The sequence below is a fragment of the Procambarus clarkii genome, chromosome 77 (genome assembly GCF_040958095.1).
Source record: "Procambarus clarkii isolate CNS0578487 chromosome 77, FALCON_Pclarkii_2.0, whole genome shotgun sequence".
In the NCBI taxonomy this organism is placed as follows: domain Eukaryota; kingdom Metazoa; phylum Arthropoda; class Malacostraca; order Decapoda; family Cambaridae; genus Procambarus; species Procambarus clarkii.
Window position 1 is genome coordinate 8964642 of NC_091226.1, and position 20551 is coordinate 8985192.

General features: G+C 37.9%; 2 long non-coding RNA genes across 6 annotated transcripts; both read left to right on the plus strand.

Moving 5' to 3' along the window:
• Positions 1-809: 809 nt before the first annotated feature.
• Positions 810-10120, plus strand: LOC123752956 (uncharacterized). Of its 3 annotated transcripts, XR_011224873.1 has the most exons (5): positions 810-956; positions 1230-1317; positions 4167-4295; positions 5731-5831; positions 8809-10120. It is a non-coding gene; the product is annotated as an uncharacterized lncRNA (long non-coding RNA). The 3 variants fall into 3 exon arrangements; XR_011224874.1 differs by having other exon boundaries at positions 905-1317; positions 5723-5831; XR_011224872.1 differs by having other exon boundaries at positions 908-1317.
• Positions 10121-11873: 1753 nt separating this feature from the next.
• On the plus strand, positions 11874-20112 carry LOC138357267 (uncharacterized). 3 transcript variants are annotated; one of them, XR_011224876.1, is made up of 5 exons: positions 11874-11948; positions 12226-12313; positions 13867-13995; positions 14552-14671; positions 18823-20112. It is a non-coding gene; the product is annotated as an uncharacterized lncRNA (long non-coding RNA). The 3 variants fall into 3 exon arrangements; XR_011224875.1 differs by having other exon boundaries at positions 14560-14671; XR_011224877.1 differs by lacking the exons at positions 11874-11948; positions 12226-12313 and adding an exon at positions 12735-12812 and having other exon boundaries at positions 14560-14671.
• The last annotated feature ends 439 nt before the right edge of the window (positions 20113-20551 follow it).

The following is a 20551-nucleotide window of genomic DNA, read 5'->3' on the forward strand; positions in this document are numbered from 1 at the left end:
GTTTTCATGCTTGTAAACTGTTTAATAAATGTAACCAAAGCCGTCAAAGATTGAGGAAAGATGTACACGTTCGTAAGTGCTTTCGTGAATCTGGCCCCTGAACTGCACGGTACTGTACATTGTAGTGTAGTGTACCGTACGGTTGTGTACTGTTGTATATTGTAGTGTACAGTAATGTGCCCTTGACTGTAGTGTATCGTACGGTACTGTACTGTATTGTAATGTATACAGTACAGTATACTGTAGTGCATCGTAGTGTACGGAACTGTACTGTACGATACTGTACTATGCTGTACTGTACGATACTGTACTATGCTGTACTGTGTTGTACTGTACATACAGCTTGAATAATTAATGTTATTATTTAAAAAGTATAATAATATATATAATAATAAGTATTGGAAAATCATCATTTGTGAGTGTAATGTAAAACATTAAATGTATGTAATTAATTATTTAATTATATACAAGAAGGTACATTGTGTTTGTGGGAATACATAGCATAATACAGTAATTACACTCTTGTAAAGCCGCTAGTACGCGCAGCGTTTCTGGCAGGTGCGTAATCTAACAGATAATTTAAAATAGGTAAATTATATAAAACTGAATAAAATCTCATTCATTTGGTACATGTATGTTTCTTATAGTTTGTGTATACATTTTATTGTATATATTTAATTTTCCAAAAATAAATCTCATTAACTACTCGGGTATCCAATTACGTCGAGGCGACGAATGACCGTACAGGTTGCGACAATGTGACGTCAACTGAAAATGAGAAAGGTGATTGGCTATTGAGTATGTGACGTCAACTGAAAATGAGAAACGTGATTGGCTATTGAGTATGTGACGTCAACTGCAAATGAGAAACGTGATTGGCTATTGAGTCCACCTGCTCATTCAGGCGCAACGGAACGTTATTTTGCCCCTAGAATTAGCCGAGTAGAGGTGTACAAGTTAGTGTTAGGGCGTGATGTTACTCTTAGCTGGTAGCCCGTTACCCTTTGGGGTTCGCTTTGGTGACAGACCCCTAGGTTACACTGTCACTCTGTACACCGTCAAAACGCACATAGGGGCAAAAATCTATTATTTTTAGCTGTCGTATATACCCCCTGTTGGGGGGTGGATATATTCAGGGACATTTTTAGTACTGACCCATAATCGGTACTGAAATCTATTTATAAATGTTTAGGTACTGTATTTTAACATTGTATTTAATTTTCCCACAGCAGTCTTGAAGGAGCGGTGATTCCAGTCATATCCTGCCGAGCAGAAGCTGGTGGCAGATGTTCCAGTTGTGGTATTTGAGTTACCAAGGTATGATGGGCCTATCCGGCACTTTGGAAATAGTTAGGCATAGTAATATTGTATTAGGAATAGCGTAGTTTGGAGCGTAATTTTGGCCATTGAACTTTGAGCAGTCATTATTACAGCCATATCAGGTCCCCCATCAGTTATGTTTTAAATATGAAAATCTATGAGTTACACCACTTAACATTAAGTGGTGTAAAACGTTGCTCAAAGTCTAAATTCCTAGTCTTGAAGGAGGATGGTGGTGTTGCTTGCGGTAACTGGTGATTAAGAGTAGTGAATAAGTCGGTGGATAGTGTTTGGCCGCTCTCGGTGTGGGTAGTGTAGTCTTTGATCCAAATTTAGTGCTGTTGTGGCCCCCCCCCCCTCCCCCACTTTAAAGTGTTCGGGTTACGTGGGTACATAATTTTAGGTATGAGGGGAGGGAACCGTTGACAATACGTAGCGTTCGTGTCCTCGTCGAAGGCCGTAGACATAAATTTACCAGAGTGGTTTTGTAACACTGTAAAAGTGTTTGGTTTAGGTTAATACATACATAGAGTATATGAGTCACAGACAAGGATCGGAGAGGCGCCAGTTGTCTGCCTGAGATCTCACACCTCAAAGCGTTAATGACCCCAAGTGACCTGAGGTCAGATCATGAGAATTTCACCTTGCTTCCGCTAAGCTCTTAATTGGAGCCGGGTAGCCTTCAAACATGCCGACGTTTAAGGAGTGGCTTGGTAGTGCCGGAGGCTATCTACTTGTGGGCGGAGTTAGCTACTAGGTTCCCCAATATAAACTCGGAGAGCTATCCAGCAGAAAAGCAATAGGAGACCGGCCAGCGGAGCAGAGCAGAGGCCAGCCGTCGAGATAGGCCGTCACCAGACGGGGGGTGACGCTGCCTGAAAATTGCAGACCCCCCCCCCCCCTCTCTATTCAACTTAGACTCAGTCCTCGGTGAGTGAACATTTAGGTGACTTGGTCGTGTTTACATATGTTGTGTGATGATCAGGGGCAGTCAAGTTGTAGGGTTCTCGAATTCTTGGATGATGACTCTCTTTAACATTTGAATTGGATTGCTTATATTATGATACTTCATGTGAAATATAATTATGAATTTATTATTTAAATTGTTTAACTTTGTGCCCTAGAGCTTTGAGTTGAGGAGGTGAGAAAGCCTCGGGGATTATTGGTTCCCTGATTTTAAGGAGTTGATACATGGTACAGAGGGAACATACTAATAATGAACTCATGATAACATCCTTTGAGAATTTTGTGATACAGGCAAGTTCCATTCCTTGTCTTGTATGTAATGATCATGAATGGATGGTGGCAGCATTTCGTCTCCTACTATCTACTTTCTACTTCTACTATCTACTCTTCTCCTTCTACCTATCTACACCTCTCCCTCCACCCCTCTCTAAACTCTCACTTTCAACTAATGACCCTCCTCGCTCCTCCCACCTCCCTACCTCTCACCCCAAACCCTCACTAATTACTTCACTATTCATTTCTTTCCTTTCGTTTTCTCTTATACGTTTGTGGCAATGATTCTGTATTCTAGAGTTCTCTCTAGAGTTTCGGGTAGCTGATCAAGTGACGGCGCCTTGTAGTCTTAGCACCTAGGTAGTCAAATACCTAGGTTACAAGGTGTTGAACGAGAGAGGTTGCCTTAGGAACTCTGGGAGTGCTTTAGAATAGTTAGCTAACTGGGGACGGGATAACGGACTAGAGAGAGCTGTTTCCCCCGGCCTCGTTAGTTAACTGGGGGGGTGGAATAATGGACAAGAAAGAGCTATTTCCCCCACCCCCCCGTTACAGTTTGACGTACATAGGTGATAACATTTCAATAAGTAAATGTTGAATGTTACCGAGAATATCAAGTGAATTTGTTTATAATGTTAAATAAACAGCATTCAATAAGCGCGACCTCCTTCGTAGGAGGAAGAGCTCGTAAAAAAAAAATACAGGTCAACAATATCATTTATTCCTGTATGGGATGTGAAGGTTCCGGTTGACTTGCTAGCAATGGGTGATTAATTTCAACTCCAGATGTGAGCCTCGTGACAGTATTTGTCTTGTTTAGTGTAGGTGGGTGGCGACGGTACACGTGGGAGTGTGTAGGTGGTGGTTATGTTGTTGATATTGGTGTAATTGTGTAGTGAGCGGGATAGCGTGCGCTCCACCAGTAGTGTATGTTGAGGCAAAATTGAAAATACATGTAAAGTGACTTTTTTAAGTTATGGTTGAGCTTCAGGTATTGGTCCACGATCTGTTGGTTATCATTGTGTAGCAGGAAGTATTTGGTGTGGACTTAATTCTCCATTAACACTACAAAATCGTGTACTAGGAACATAGTGCCCTTTCCTTGGAACATAATCAGGCAATCTGTGGTGATATAGGTACCCCAATTACTACTGGTAGGTTATTATTGGGCAGTTAAGGTTGTCTAACCAGAAGTGTAACATAGAGGGTTATTGGGGGAAGGGAGGATGATTATGCGGGAACACGGAGGCCGAATAATTGAAAATATCTTGTTTAGCTTCTGATTGTAGGTATACCCGACATGGTGTTTTGAGTGTGGGGAACGGTATTGTCATGGCTGCGCTTTGATGGTATTGAAAAGAATTAGCACTGGTCCGAGGTGCAAGACATGTTTGGCTATGTATTCTAGTTTTCCCTCATCTAAAGGGAGTTAAATGTCAGAAAGTAATATACAAATTGTTAGAGGTTGAATTATATTATAGGAAATGATTTCGCAGGGAAGAGAATTGTGTAAGGAGTTTGGACTAGAGTATTCATAGATGGTTGTAGGCCTTAAGAAATGTTGTCAATGTGAAATGGATGCATATTATTCAATATATTTCATGCAGATGAGCGTGTGGAGAGGTGGGGGCTGGGCGAAACAGCAATGGTGATGTATCTATTTGTGAAGAAAGCAACATTGGTGGAGGGGAAGGAACGCCACACTGCAGAGTAATGGAAGAGGCTGTGACCTGCAGGTGTGTGATATGTTTATTTCAACACATCTTCCTCCAAGAATTTAGTTACGTAGTCGATAAAACTTAACACTTTCGCGCTTAGGATTATCCATGAGTCGTCACCGTTTTTTATGCGTCACCGCATAACAGACGACGCCTGTAGTCCATCGAAAAAATATTTGTATAAAATCCATTTATTATCCGATCAACTTGGGAATAGTATACAAATGTTTGCCATGAAATTTCCGTTTTTTCTAATAGCCGAACAGCTTATAAAAGAAAACGGTGTGGCAGTGAATCATCGTGGTAAAACAATTGTATTATTGACACGACGAGTGTAATCGACGTAGTTTTTATATATGTTGCCGGTCGAACGCATCCTTATGTGACCTTTAATACTTATGTTCTTATAGAACATTCTATTGCGAGCACATTGGTACAAAAATGAAATACATACATCGACAAATAATGTCAGGACAGTGAATTGAATATACACTTTTCAAAGCGAGTTTCGCCGATATGCTGCCGCGGGTAACACTTCGGCCACTTCCCACATTGTTTTGGGTGTGCTACGACATTAAATCTATATTTATATGCATATGTCCGTGTAGAGAATTTTATTGCGATTCCAATGATACCACAATTAGCGATGTAGGACAACTGTAGGCTTCGCAACCATTAAGAGAGTGGAAACATTTTGTTGCTGTTTGGCGCTCTTGGCGAGTGATCTGAATAGTTTTTTATTTGGTGTTGACAGCCCTTATGCTTGGGCGGCATTTTATAGGTATGCTCTTATAGACAATTTCATTGCGAACACAGTGATACCAAATTTAAATACGTGCGCCTTCAATTATTGTCAGGACAGTAAAAAGAGTGTACACTTTTTCAGTCTTACCGCATAGGCGCGCGAAGTGCCAAAAGCATCTGGGGTATTGTTTTTTTTTGAGCGCCGAGAGCGCGAAAGTGTTAAATAGCAAGTAGTACTAAATATATTATAAATCGTGAAATAATCATGTGGTGTACTTTGAGCATTAGACGTCATGAGACCGAGCCTTACTAGTCGGAACAGTTTTATTATAAAATAAAGTAAATGGCTGGAGGTGACCATAACGTGTGCAAGCTTCGGTGTGTGTATATATGAGTGGTACGCGGTTTTCATGTATAGATGTTGAAATAAACAAAGAACAGGCCACACTCGCAGCTTCCAGATAAGAGATGAAGCTTAGTTGATAAACCCCCCCCCCCCCCCACAGTGTCTTGAAGGTTGATTGGCGCTTGATTCATAACTCGGGCCAATTTTGATTTGGGACATGCACCATGAGGCCCCCCCCCCCTCCCTCCCAAGCTGTGTTGTTTTTGGAACAGTGCATGGCCGTGTATTTGAGATAGTAATGGTGAAAATTAATGATTATCGTATATGAATATTCAGAATCCTGAATACAATATAGTTTCGCAGGTGACACGCTTGAGGACCCTAGACGTGGATACCATCGTGTGTAGTTACTGTATGGACACAACCTCCAGCTGTTGAATGATCAAGTTTCTGTTCCATAGAAGGTACGACCGAATGACAATTTGTTGTAAATGTTTATAGTGCAGAATCGTCGAGCGTGTAATTTGATGGTTATTAGATATCCAGGGGGTTTTGAATAGTTATTAATGTTGAATGTATATAATAGATAAATAGGAGGGAGTCGCCTAGAAGGCGTGTCCTTACAGAGGGCAGTAAATATGTGGTCCGGTCCAGGAAGGGGAAATATATAGTTGATGTAGAGAAATAATAATAGGTAATTGTTGAATCATAAATGAATATAGTTGTAGGGAATCATAAGTAAATATTGAAACTAGAAGTACCTAATTTCCTAATATTTGTGTTGGGAGATTACACCAAGAGGTACGTAAATAGGAAGAATAGGTACCTAATTAGGAATAATAGGTTTAGGATAAGTACCAAATATTTAAAGTAAAAGTTACGTTATTGCATATTCCTTGTTTTCTACATTGTTGCTTTAAAATAGCATTGTATGTAGTTACCCAATATTATAATAATGTACCCCATGGAAAAAAGTGACCATTGTGATCATTGCTGTGTTATGGGGTTTTAAACTGCTGTATGTTGCCTATTAATGTTAGTATAAATGACGAATGAAGGTGTCAATGGAATGGGAACTTTAATATACCAATGTGGTTTAATATACCTGTACCTTCTAATCTCACGTTTTGTTTGTATCAATCATTGCATTAAATCCGGTGTAATTGACCTAGTTAAAATTATCTTAGATTAAGGATGTGGCCGAAATGCTGCGCGTACTAATTGCCTTAGAAGTGTAAATAGCATGCTATGTATTATAACAAAGCCAATGTACCTTCTTGTATATATAAATGTGATTGGCATTCTAGGAAATACCAAATAAGTTTTTAATATATGGGGAACGTTACAGAACTTAAGCTAAATTGGTAATAGATATAATTGTAAAGGAGACGTGAATGTATTGTTAGAACATTGACTGTAATTGACTTACCCTGCTCTAAACGGTGGCTATATGAAATGTTATATTGTGTTTGTTACAATGTGTTATGGGTGACAAAATATGTATCCGTAATGTATTTATCTTTGACCCGCATCACGGGTCCAAGTGTATTGCTGTTACCTTCCTTGGGCTTGCAAGTAGGATATGTTTTTCTGGAATGTATTACAATTGATGCATTGCCCCCGTGCATGTTTTATTAAGTTATTAAAAGTGTTGGTTATTGTATTTAGTTATTGATGAAGTAACGTAGGTTGTGGTAGTTGGCGAGTTACAAATATGAATTAACTCAGGTAGGGTGTGATAGGCGCGGAGTAGGGCCCCCCCACCCCCCTTTACCTCAAGCTTACTGGCCCTGCATTGACGTTTAGTTACATCAGCTAAGTATTCCCGCAAATTATGCAGGGTCTTGCTGGAGGTTTATTTAGTTATTACTGGTTTACAGTTATGTTTGTTGATAATATTGGTTATCGCGTTTAAGTTAATAGGTAAAGTTAGGTAGGTTAGGGTAGCTGCTGTGTCACAGGCCTCCGGGCCGTACGTTTTAAGTTTTCATAGAATTTTATGTTCCATAAATGTCGTGAAAATAAAAAATAATTGTATGCAGTGTGACGGTGCACGTTTCTTTGGTGGTTTGACATTAGTTATGCTTCACCTACAAGTTAAACTAAGTCATGTAGGATGTCCTAGACGGTGTATTTTGGCCTCATGGCTCTGGCTTTAATTTTATCTTGGACTCATATTATGATTAGTTCCTTTCGGAATGTATTGGTACTCATGCATTGTTTCAGTGGAAGTCATGTTACTTACCGCTTTAGAGATAGGTGGTGATTGTTGACTTTGTGATGACGTTATTACTGACAGGTCGAGAGTACCATTTTCGTTTAGCAGTACCAGTAAACGTTTCTAGTCGTTTTGTCTGGCCGGTGTAGGGCGAAAGAATCTGCAGGCTCCCGGTTTATGCAGACATGTGTGGCGTCCCAGGCCGCTGGTTATCCGACGTGTTGTCTGCTGGGTGTAGGCGGGAAGATACTGGTGGTTCCCAGGCCGCTGGTTTATCCAGACGTTTGTGTGGGCAATGTAGCCATGAAAGTTATAGCCACTGGCGTCTTAGGTGAGTGCGTTCATGGTCTGGTCTGCAGCCAACGTTCTTCGTGTGATGAGTTAAGGTGGCGATGTTATTCAGGTATTATGTTTATATTTGTCGTATAAATATGCGTGCTTCCCGGCCGGCGGTTTATGGAGACGTTTTACAAATAGGGATCGCTAGCCTTCCTGGTGTCCATGTCACTTTGCCTCAGATGGGGAGATGTTTAAGTTGTTGGATTACTGCTGGTCGCAGATGGTCATTGACACTGAGACTAAACTCATTGACGCGTGTTAAGGCAGTTTCTTAGGTTAACTATTGAGGTGTAACATTGTTTCGGAGGCCAACATAGAGTGGAGATCAGTGTAACGGACTCGGTTACCCTCGTTATAATTTGTCACTGTGGACGGAAGCATGTTGCGCCTTAAGAGGTGTTCGTTATAAGGTTATATTTATAGAATTATTTTATAATATATACATAGTGGTCATATAAATATATATTGTTTGGTTGTTTGATAATAAAATTTAAAAGTTAAAAAATAAATATGGGTTGCTAGATGGATGGCCGTTGATTAACTTGTGGCCTTGACGCCGATACGGAAAGTGGACCCCCCCCCCCCACCTATTTTTGTCGGTAAAGTTCTGCTCGGGTTGGTAGTTACCTTACTTAGCTAGAGACTAGTTTCGTGGGAGATCTTTTTCTCTTCCTTTCCCCTGTGCCAGTGATCCTTTTCAGACTTCTCCAGAGGGTATCAGCCTGGCTTTATGCATTAATGACAGTTGGGCAGTTCGGTTTCGGAAATGTCCCCCTCCTGTTAGAAACGAATTCCAGCAGTAGCCTTAAGGGGTAGGTTCGTTGGCTGTGACGTTGATAGTGCATGGCCGTTTCTGCCCACTCTTACTGCCTTAATACTTCCAGAACCGACTACGGAAGGCGCACGAGGTACACCATTGATGAAGAATGGAAAGGGATGGAGCCCGAGGACAAACGACTGGACCCATGAGTTCGACCTACATTCCTAGTTCCAGCGGGCAGCCGAGGCGTTCGCCCTTCTGGGTTGTGGTTTCCGCGCGTGGTTTGCGGTGCTCGGGCGGAACCCCCAAATTGATAAGCCTGCAGATAGCTAAGAAATAATCGGATGAATTGTAATTAGTGTAAATAAATTAATGCAAGTTTAATTGACTACATATAGATGTAGTTATGAATTGTAATTAAAATGTAGTTTATAAATATAATGAATAATCATACTAATGATTGCATAATACTTTGTTATGCACTAGTGAATAAGTCATTATCATTGCTGTTAATGAGCAAATATTGTTACTGAATAAAATAGGTAATACATATAGTAAATAATAAAAAAAAAAATTAGTTATTAATATATAATAAAATAAAATATGATTTAGCATTATCCAAAAAATAAGTCTGCAATCTGAGCAGGTTTTGTTCCAAGGTGAGAAAATTAAAATTGAAGTGGTGTTAGCGTTGAACGTTGTGTAGTGACAAATGTTGAAACAAATGTTAAAGTAAAACACAATCGAAAATAGATATGAATAATACCTTTGAGGTTTGTAACCTGTTTGCTGTCTCGTCACTTGCACAATAGTGACTGTGTGTGAGAAGATCTGTTATCTCCCGGAGTGTGAGTGACATGGAAAAGATAGTGTTATTATTAATCATGGAAGAAAGTAGTGAGAATATTATCTTTGAGCGTTAATTGATTGAAATGTAGTGCCGTTGATGTAGAATAATATACTCATAGATAGTACTGTATTAACGTGAAAATGGAATGTTGTAATTTTACGGATTGAATTTGTTGGGTAATTGGTAGAAATAGCCTGAGGTACTCGTTAGTTTTAGTGAATAATATTGTTTGAACTGTTGTCAAAGAACATACTTGAATTTTAATACATAATGTTCTTTCGAGTGTCAAGGTATTTAAGTTTGTATAGTTATCAATAAGTAGTGTACCCACATCAAATTGTATGGATGTGTGATATCATTATGATAGACAGTATACATCGCAGCTACAAGAATTTTGGCCCAAGAGTGTAAAATTTATATGCTTTGCTTACTATATTACAAATGAATCTTGTAATGTGTATTTGCAGTCAGTGAATTTGTGTGGCTCCTTGAGGTTCCGCAAGTATAGGTGAGTGGAAGTACCCTAAATGACTCTATCATCTTGATATGTAATTATTATTGTCTGAATAAACATACTTGAATTGAAGGTTGTTTTGTGTGTATTTGTTTTTAACAACCTCTTCTGTCTTGTTTGTAGTCATGTATGAGACGTATGTAAATTCTATATAACCCTTGTTTGAAGGAAATAGGACGTTGTGTGAAAATAGAAAAGCCATCCCTGAAGACGTTAGTGAGAGTGTATGTCGAAAAAGAAAGAGCCATTTGTAAAGTATAAATAATATATTGAAAAATCATTAATATTACAAAATAGTTGGGGAAAACATTACTATTCAATGTTTTAATAATAATGAAATGAATATAGAAATAAAAATTAAATATTAATAAAAAAGAATATTGACGAATAATCATCAATATTGACGAATATTCTTCAGTATTGACGAATATTCTTTAGTATTGAAGAATATTCTTCAGTATTGAAGAATATTCTTCAGTATTGAAGAATATTCTTCAGTATTGAAGAATATTCTTCAGTATTGAAGAATATTCTTCAGTATTGAAGAATATTCTTCAGTATTGAAGAATATTCTTCAGTATTGAAGAATATTCTTCAGTATTGAAGAATATTCTTCAGTATTGAAGAATATTCTTCAGTATTGAAGAATATTCTTCAGTATTGAAGAATATTCTTCAGTATTGAAGAATATTCTTCAGTATTGAAGAATATTCTTCAGTATTGAAGAATATTCTTCAGTATTGAAGAATATTCTTCAGTATTGAAGAATATTCTTCAGTATTGAAGAATATTCTTCAGTATTGAAGAATATTCTTCAGTATTGAAGAATATTCTTCAGTATTGAAGAATATTCTTCAGTATTGAAGAATATTCTTCAGTACTGAAGAATATTCTTCAGTATTGAAGAATATTCTTCAGTATTGAAGAATATTCTTCAGTATTGAAGAATATTCTATAGTATTGAAGAATATTCTATTGAAGAATATTCTATTGAAGAATATTCTATTGAAGAATATTCTTCAGTATTGAAGAATATTCTATTGAAGAATATTCTTCAGTATTGAAGAATATTCTATTGAAGAATATTCTATTGAAGAATATTCTTCAGTATTGAAGAATATTTTTCAGTATTGAAGAATATTCTTCAGTATTGAAGAATATTCTTCAGTACTGAAGAATATTCTTCAGTATTGAAGAATATTCTTCAATACTGAAGAATATTCTTCAATACTGAAGAATATTCTTCAATAGAATATTCTTCAATACTATAGAATATTCTTCAATACTGAAGAATATTCTTCAATACTGAAGAATATTCTTCAGTACTGAAGAATATTCTTCAGTACTGAAGAATATTCTTCAATAGAATATTCTTCAATACTATAGAATATTCTTCAGTACTGAAGAATATTCTTCAGTACTGAAGAATATTCTTCAACGAACCTTCATTTACTTCTGAATGTTTAGCAAAAATAGAGTTACAAATTGTAATTTATATACAAGAAGGTACATTGTGTTTGTGGGAATACATAGCATAATACAGTAATTACACTCTTGTAAAGCCGCTAGTACGCGCAGCGTTTCTGGCAGGTGCGTAATCTAACAGATAATTTAAAATAGGTAAATTATATAAAACTGAATAAAATCTCATTCATTTGGTACATGTATGTTTCTTATAGTTTGTGTATACATTTTATTGTATATATTTCATTTTCCAAAAATAAATCTCATTAACTACTCGGGTATCCAATTACGTCGAGGCGACGAATGACCGTACAGGTTGCGACAATGTGACGTCAACTGCAAATGAGAAACGTGATTGGCTATTGAGTCCACCTGCTCATTCAGGCGCAACGGAACGTTATTTTGCCCCTAGAATTAGCCGAGTAGAGGTGTACAAGTTAGTGTTAGGGCGTGATGTTACTCTTAGCTGGTAGCCCGTTACCCTTTGGGGTTCGCTTTGGTGACAGACCCCTAGGTTACACTGTCACTCTGTACACCGTCAAAACGCACATAGGGGCAAAAATCTCTATTATTGTTAGCTGTCGTATATACCCCGTGTTGGGGTGTATATATAGTGCGATATGTGTTAGTCCTGACCCATAATCAGTACTAAAAGATATTTAATAATGTTTACGTACTGTATTGATTTGTAACATTGGTATTTTTTTCCACAGTAGTCTTGAAGGAGGGATGATTGGAGTCATACCCTGGCGAGCAGAAGGTGGTGGCAGATGTTCCAGTAGTGGTACTTGAGTTACCAAGGTATGATGGGCCTATCCGGCACACTGGAAATAGTTAGAGGCATAGTAATATTGTATTAGGAATAGCGTAATTTAGAGCCTAATTTGGGCAATGGAAGTTTGAGCAGTTATTACTACAGCCATATTAGGACACCCATCAGTTTTAAATATGAAAAGGTATGAGTTACACCACTTAACAACTTTTTACGGTAATTAATGTTAAAATAGTATAAAAATCTATTGTGGAAGGAGGATGGTGGTGTTGCTTCCGGTAACTTTGCTGATTGAGAGTAGTGAATAAGTCTGTGGATACGCTTTGGGCGCTCTCGGTCGGGGTCGAGTGTAGTTATCAAATTTTAAAGTGCTGTTGTCCCCCCCCCCCCCCCCCCCCCACACTTTAAAGTGTTCGGGTTACGTGGGTACATAATTTGACGTATGAGGGGGGGGGGAACTGTTGACAATACGTAGCCTTCCTGTCCTCGTAGAAGGACGTAGACATAAATTGACCGGAGTCGTTTTCGGTACATAGTTGATAATAATGGCAGTAATATTTGAATAATGTTTTTTTAAGTGAATTTGTTTATAATGTTGAATATACAGCATGAAATAAGCGCGACCTCCTTCGTAGGACAAAGATGTCATAAAAAATATTGAGCTTTATCATTTATACGTGTAGGTGATAAGGTTATGGTTGACTTGCGACCAATGGTTGATTAATTTCAACTGGAGATGTGAGCCTCGTGACAGTATTTGTGATGTTTACTGTAGGTGTCTGGCGACGGTACACGTGGGAGTGTGTAGGTGGTGGTGGTTGTTGATATTGGTGTAATTGTGTAGTGAGCGGGATAGCGTGCGCTCTAACAGCGTAGTTTGAGGCAAAAGTGAAAAAAAACATGTCAAGAGTAAGTCACTTTTGTAAGTTAAGGTTGAGCTTCAGCTATTGGTCCACGAGTTGTTGGTTATCATTGTGTAGCAGGAAGTATATGGTGTGGGCTTGATTTTGTAGTGTTAATTGAGAATTGTGTACTAGGAACATAGTCTCCTTTCCGTGTAACATAATAATGCAATTTTGTGATATAGGTACCCTAATTACTACTGGTAGGTAATTAATTGGCAGTTAATGTTGTCTAGCCAGAACTAAGAGATTGTGATAAGGGAGGATGATTATGCGCGATCAGGAAACCCGAATAAATTTCAATTTCGTGTTTAGCTTCGGATTGTAGGTATACCCGACATGGTGTTTTGAGTGAGGGGTTGAGTGTTTTTGAGTATTGTCATGGCTGCGCTTTGATGGTATTGAAAAAAAAATTAGCTCTCGTCAGAGCTGCGAGACATGTTTTGCTATGTATTATAGTTTAGCAACGTGTAACAGCGTTTAGATGATGGAAGACATCAGAAAGTAATCTACAAATTGTTAGTTAGAAATATAGAATATGATAGGAAAAGATTTTGGATGGAAGAAATAATTGTGTAAGGAGTTAGGACTAGAGTGTTCATAAATCGATGTTTGTAGCCCTTAATAACAATTGTTATTAAGGTTAAATGGATGGATATTATGCATTATATTTCATGCAGATCAGCGTGTGGAGAGGTGCGGGCCGAGCGAAACAGCAATGGTGAAGTATGTATTTGTGGTGAAAGCAGCATTGGTGGAGACCAACCAACGCCACACTGGAGAGTAATGGAAGAGGCTGTGACCTGCAGGTGAGTGATATGTTATATCAACACATCTTCCTCCAAGAATTTAGTTACGTAGTGCATAAAACTGAAATCCCAAGTAGTACTAAATATATTATCATTCCTGAATGAATCATGTGGTGTACTTTGAGCATTAGACGTCATGAGACCCAGCCTTACTAGACGGAGCACTTTTATTATGTAATAAAACTAAATGGCTGTAAGTGAACATAACGTGTGGAAGCTTTGTTGTGTGTGTGTATCTGAATGCTACGCGGTATTCATCCATAGATGGTGAAATAGACATGAAGAACAGGTCACACACTCGCAGCTCCCAGAGAAGAGATTAAGCTTAGTTGATAAACCCCCCCCCCCCCCCCCCAGAGTGTCTGGAAGGTGGACTGGCGCTTGGATTCATAACTCGATGCATGTCCCATTTCAAAATTGGCCCCTGAGGCACCCCCTCCCCTCCCTCCTAAGGTGTCTTGTTGTTTGAACAGTGCATTGGCGTGTATTTGAGATAGTAATGGTGATAAGGAATGTTTATCGTATATGAATGTTCAGAATCCTGAATAGAATATAGTTTCGCAGGTGACACGGTTGAGGACCCTCGAGGTAGATGACGTTGGTACCATCGTGTGTAGTTACTCTAGGGACACAACCTCCAGCTGTTGAAGGATCCAGTTTCTGTCTTGGATACAAGGTACGAAAGAATTAAAATAGGTCGTAAATGTTGTTAGTGGAGAATCGTCTAGCATCTAATTAGATATCCAGCGGGTTTTGAATAGTTATTAATGTGGATTGATATTGAAAGTTGAATATATATAATAGAGAAATAGGATGGAGTCGCGTAGAAGGGGTTGTCCTTACAGAGGGCATTAAATGTGTTGTCAATGAATGGGAAATATATAGTTGATGTAGATAAATATTGTTGGGGAATTGTTGAATCGTAAAGGGATAGATAGTTGTAGGGAATCATAAGTAAATAATTAAAATAGAGGTACCTAAATTGCTAATAATCTTCTGACTGTAATCCATTAATATAAAGTACGTAATTAGGAAGAATAGGTTTACAATTACCTAATATTTAAACTAAAAAGTACCTAATTGCATATTCATATTGTTGTACATAGTTGGTTTAAAAATTGATTGTATCTAGTGGTCCCCAATCTCGTAATGATGTACCCAATGCAAAAAACAACTTTACCATTGTGATCATTGGTGTGTTATGTGGTTTCAATTAGCTGTATGGTGCCTATTAATCTTAGTTTAAATTAGCAATGAAGCTGTCAATGCATTCGGAGGTTTAATATACCAATGTGGTTGAATATACGTGTACGTACTAATCTGACGTATAGTTTGTTGCAATGTATGAATCACGTTATTAAATCCGCTAGAATTGAGGTAGTAAAAATTATCTTACAATAAGGACTTTGCCGAAACGCTGCGCGTACTAATGGCCTTACAAGTGTAAATACCATGCTATGTATTATAAAAAAAGCCAATGTACCTTGTATATATAAATGTTATTGTATTCCCTAGAATGCCAAGGTAATAAGTTTTTAATATGTGAAACGTTACCGAAATGAAGTGAAATTGGTTATAGATATAAATGTAAAGCAGACGTGAATGTAGTGTTAGATCATTGACTGTAAATGACTTACCCTACTGTAAATGCTGGCTATATAAAAAACTAATATTGTCTTTCAGTTACAATTTGTTATGGGTGACAATTGATTTATCTTTGACCAGCATCACGGGTCCAAGTCTGTTGCTGTTACCTTCCTTGGGGTTTGAACTACGAATTTTCTCTGCAATTAAATAAAATTTATGCATTGGCCTCGTGCATGTTTTATTAAGTGAATAAATAATTCATTAAGTCTTGTATTAAGTAACGTAACCTAGGTTTAACTATTTCGTGAGGTACAAGCGTGATGCTTTTGACTTTAATGTTACGCAATACCAATATAATTTGAATGTACCTAAATTTATGAATATAATTTATGCGGGTCAAGCTGCACGTTATTTACTCTTACTGGTTTTGCAATTGTGATTGTTTAACTGTTGTTTGGCATTAAGTTATCAAGTAACTGAGGTAGGTTGTGATAGGCGCGGAGTAGGCCCCCCCCCCCCCCCCTTGCCTCGTGCTTTAAGATTAGTGGGCCTTCATTTACGTTTAGTTACAAAAGCTAATTATTCCCGCAAATTATGCAGCGTCTTGCTGCATGTATGTATTTATTACTGGTTGACACACATGTTGATTATTTTGCTTATCGCTTGACCTAATAACTTAAGTCAGGTAGGTGCTGTGACACAGGCCTCCGGCCCCTAGCTTTAAGTTTTCATGGAGTTGTAATTTCCATAAGTGACCTTAATTTATTAATGATTGTTATGCAGTGTCAAGCTGCATGTTTTTATGTGTTTTGACATTCGTTTGTTGAACTTGTGGTTTGGATTTACATAATAACTTAGTCAGGTAGGATGTGATAGTTGCAGGGATCGGGCCCTTGCCTCTTGCTTGAAGTTTATTCTGGGCGTGCATTTACGTATAGTTTCCTGTGGCAAATTCCTTCATTTGACATTGCTGTTGCTTGATGTTTTTACTTAACTGGTTTACAATTATGTTGACTGGTTTACAATTATGTTGACTTTAACTTAAAGTTGAAGCATAATTTAAAGAAAGTCAGCTAGGATGTACTAGACGCTGTCTTGGGGCCTCATGCCTCTCTTTAAGTTTATCTTGGACTCGTATTCTGATTAGTTCGTTCAGGAATTTATTGCTATTTATGCATTGCTTAAGTGCATGTCATTTTACTTATCGTTTGACCTTTATAGTTGTTTTGTTTACTTTGTCATTGGTAATGTATAGCTGTCGGTACTTAGTTTGGTTTTTGAGTACCAGTAAACGTTTCCAGTCTGTTTGTGTACCGGGTGTAAGCGGAAATAATCTGCAGGCTCCCGGGCCGCTGGTTATCCGACGTGTTGTCTGGTCGGTGTAGGCCGGAAGGTTTTCACATGCACCGACGTGTTGGCTGCCTTCGTTGAGGGGTTGATGTCCGGGCGATGTTTTTGGTGGGACGTGTGACTGTTCTAGCTGGCGATGGTCAGTTTGGTGTGTTGCATCTGGTGCAGCCGTCTGCCCTAGTGTCCGAGCCGCCACTGTTCGTACGTTGTTGCTCCATTTTGTTGTGCAGCTGCTGTTGGTGTTGCGGCTGGTGAGATTCCGGCCAGTCGGTGTTGTAGCTGCTGTGGGTACAGCTGTTGCTGTCCCAGGTTGGTGCTGTTGAGGTGGAAGATGGTCCAGCTGGAGGTGTTGCAGCTGATGTTCAGATGCCGGATTCTACAGTTGACATTTGTCAAGTGTTTAAGGGCTTATTTTGCCCTTGTTGACCACTAGTGTTCGTTTTTTGGATGGTACGTTATTGTTTGTTTGTTTAAGGTTAGGGGTTTCCGTGCTTATTTCCTCCTCCCCAGTGTGGGAGAAATAGTTATTGATGTATTTATAGAGTTCCTACTGTATGATAGTATTACTTAAGTCCTTTATTATTAGGTCCGGGTTTTAGTCGCGTTAGTTATCGGGTGCCTTTGCTTGACTTGTTATCGTTTTATGTGGCATTTTCCGCCATGCCCTCGGTGTGTCCCGTACTATGCCCATTAGCTGGGCCAGTTCGTTACGGCCTTAACCGGGACCCCTGTGGAGGCCTTAGCTGGCGGTGGCCGGCCTGTTAGCCGGCTACTTGTCCTGGGACGTAGTAGTTTGGAAGGAGTATTTTGTGCTTTTCCTTATCCCTCTAGTGGTTGTCTGTGTTTTACATGTTAGTGCAAACTGAGTTATATTTGTAAGTTACTAGTTATTGTTTGTGAATGTGTGTGTATATGTAAATGTGTGTATATTGAATAGTTGCTAGAATAATGTATATTAGTCATTCATTGTATTATTCGCATCATGTCGGTATGAAAATATTATGAGTGTGGTAGTTTGTTTACTATGTTCGTCGTTATTTATGTTAGTTTACTATATTAATGAGAAGAAATAATCGACATTGACGGATCCGTAGCCTTCGTTGTGTGCATTTAAGTTTGCTTCAGATCCCCAGATATTTAAGTTCTTGGGGTACTGGTGGTCGCAGACTGCTGATGGAGACTGAGAGTAAAGACAATTACGCGTCTTAATGGAGTATTTTAGGCTAACTATTGAGGTGTAAAATGGTTTGGGAGGGCAACATACAATGGAGATGACTGTAAGGGGGAGTGTTACCAAACTTATAAATTGTGTTCGTGTCACTGTGGACGGAAGGATGTTGCAGTTGCGCCTTAGGAGCCGTTTTTTATATTAGATGTATGGTTTTATTGATAAATTAGGATATTATATACATGATATACTCATGTAAATATTGATTGTTTGGTTTTTTGATAATAATATATTAGAAGATTTAGAAATGAAATATTGGTTGCTAGATCCCTCCCCCTGGATTAACTTGTGCCCTTGACCCAGATACGGTAACTGTATCCCCCCCCCCCCCCCCAAATAATTGTTTGTTAGTGGTGGTTGTTTTTCCCGGTAAAGTTCTGCTTGGGTTGTTAGTTACGTTACTTCGCTACCGAGTAGTTTCCTGGAAGACTTTTGTTTCTCTTCCTTTCCCGTGTAGTCACTGCTTTCCCCTGTTCCAGTGTTCCTTTTCAGAATTTCGCACAGGGTATCACCCTGGCTTTATCCATTAATGAGGCTTGTGGAAATGTCCCCCTCCTGTTAGAAAATAATTTCAGCAGTACCCTTAAGGGTTAGGTTCGTTGGCTGTCTCGTTCATAGTGCATGGCCGTTTGTGGCCACCCTTACTGCCTTAATACTTCCAGAACCGACTACGGAAGGCGCACGAGGTACACCATTGATGAACAAGGAAAAGGGATGGAGCCCGAGGGCAAGACTACTGCGGCCATGATGTCGACAGACATTCGTAGTTACAGCGGGCAGGCGCCGCGTTGGGCCTTGGGGGTGCTCCGGCGGAACCCCCAAATTGATAAGGCTGCAGATAGCTAAGAAATACTCCGAAGAATTGTAATGATTGTAAATAAAATAATGCAAGTTTCATATAGTATTTCTAGATTGTTATTAATTGTATTATAGTTTATAAAGAATAATCATTATAAATATTGGTTAATACTTGATTGTTAAGGACCAGTCAATAAATAGTTAAAAATCATTGTAAATCGGTAATTTAGCAATTAAAAAGAATAGGTCATTATACTATTTAATATAAATATATAATAAAAGTTAATAAATAAGTCCAATATTAGCAATATAAAAAAAAAAAGTGGGCAATGTGAGGCCGTTTTGTTTGAACCTCAGAAAAGTAAGTTTGTAGTATTGTTAGCGTTGAACGTTCTGTAGTGAGAAATGTCGAAACAAATGTTAAAGTAAAAGTGTATAGAGAAGTACAATAGGAAATAGATATGAATAATACGTTTGATGTTTGTAACAGTTTTGGTCAGTTGCACAATAGTTACTGTGTTGGGAGAGTGTTTGTCTGAGAAAATCTCGTATCTCACGGAATGTGACGGAGAGGGCAAAGATATTTTGATTATGAATCATTGAAGGAAGTAGTGAGAATATTAACTTTGAGGGTTAATGTGTTAATATTTAGTGTGGTTGATGTACAGTAATATAGTATTATCTAAGAATATATGAACGTGAAATGTTAAATAGGATTGTTGTAATTGTACTAATTGAATATGTGCGCCGGGAAGGGGTAGAAATACCCTAAGGTACTCGTGAGTGTTTGTTAACAATATATTTTAAACTTGTGTATTAAGATAGTTTAAGTTTAATACATAATGTGCTTTCGATTGTAAAGTGATTGAAGTGTGTATAGTTATCAATAAGTAGTGTAGCACGTAAAATAGTTTTGATGTGTGATATCATTGATAGACAGTATACCTGGGACGTACAAGAATTTTGCCCCGAGTGTAACATTGAAATGGTGTGCTTACTATATTTAAGAGTATTGTTGTACTGTGTATTTGTAATCAGTGAATTTGTGCGGCCCCCTTTATGTTGTGCAGTTAGAGGTGAGTAGAAATATCCTAAATTACTGTATCCGTTTGAGATGTAATGATTATTGTGTAAATAAACATACTTTAATTGAAGGTTGTTTTTTGTAAATTTGTTTTTAACAACCTCTTGTGTTTTGTCTTGAGTCAAAGGTGACACGTACGTATGTATAATATATATAATAATCGGGAAAAGAAAAATACATTAGTAAAATGAAAGCATTATATAAAAAAAAAAAAATTAAAGAATAGTTGTGAAAAACGTTTATTATTATTACAAATTATTTATTGAAAATTAAACTGAATATTGAAACATAATAATAAATATTAAAAAAAAAGGAATAATATATAGTTTAGAGGAATAATAATGAATAAAGAATATTTTTGAATAATCTTAAATACTGCAGAATAATACTGAAGAATATTCTTCAATACTGAAGAATATTCTTCAATACTGAAGAATATTCTTCAATACTGAAGAATATTCTTCAATACTGAAGAATATTCTTCAATACTGAAGAATATTCTTCAATAG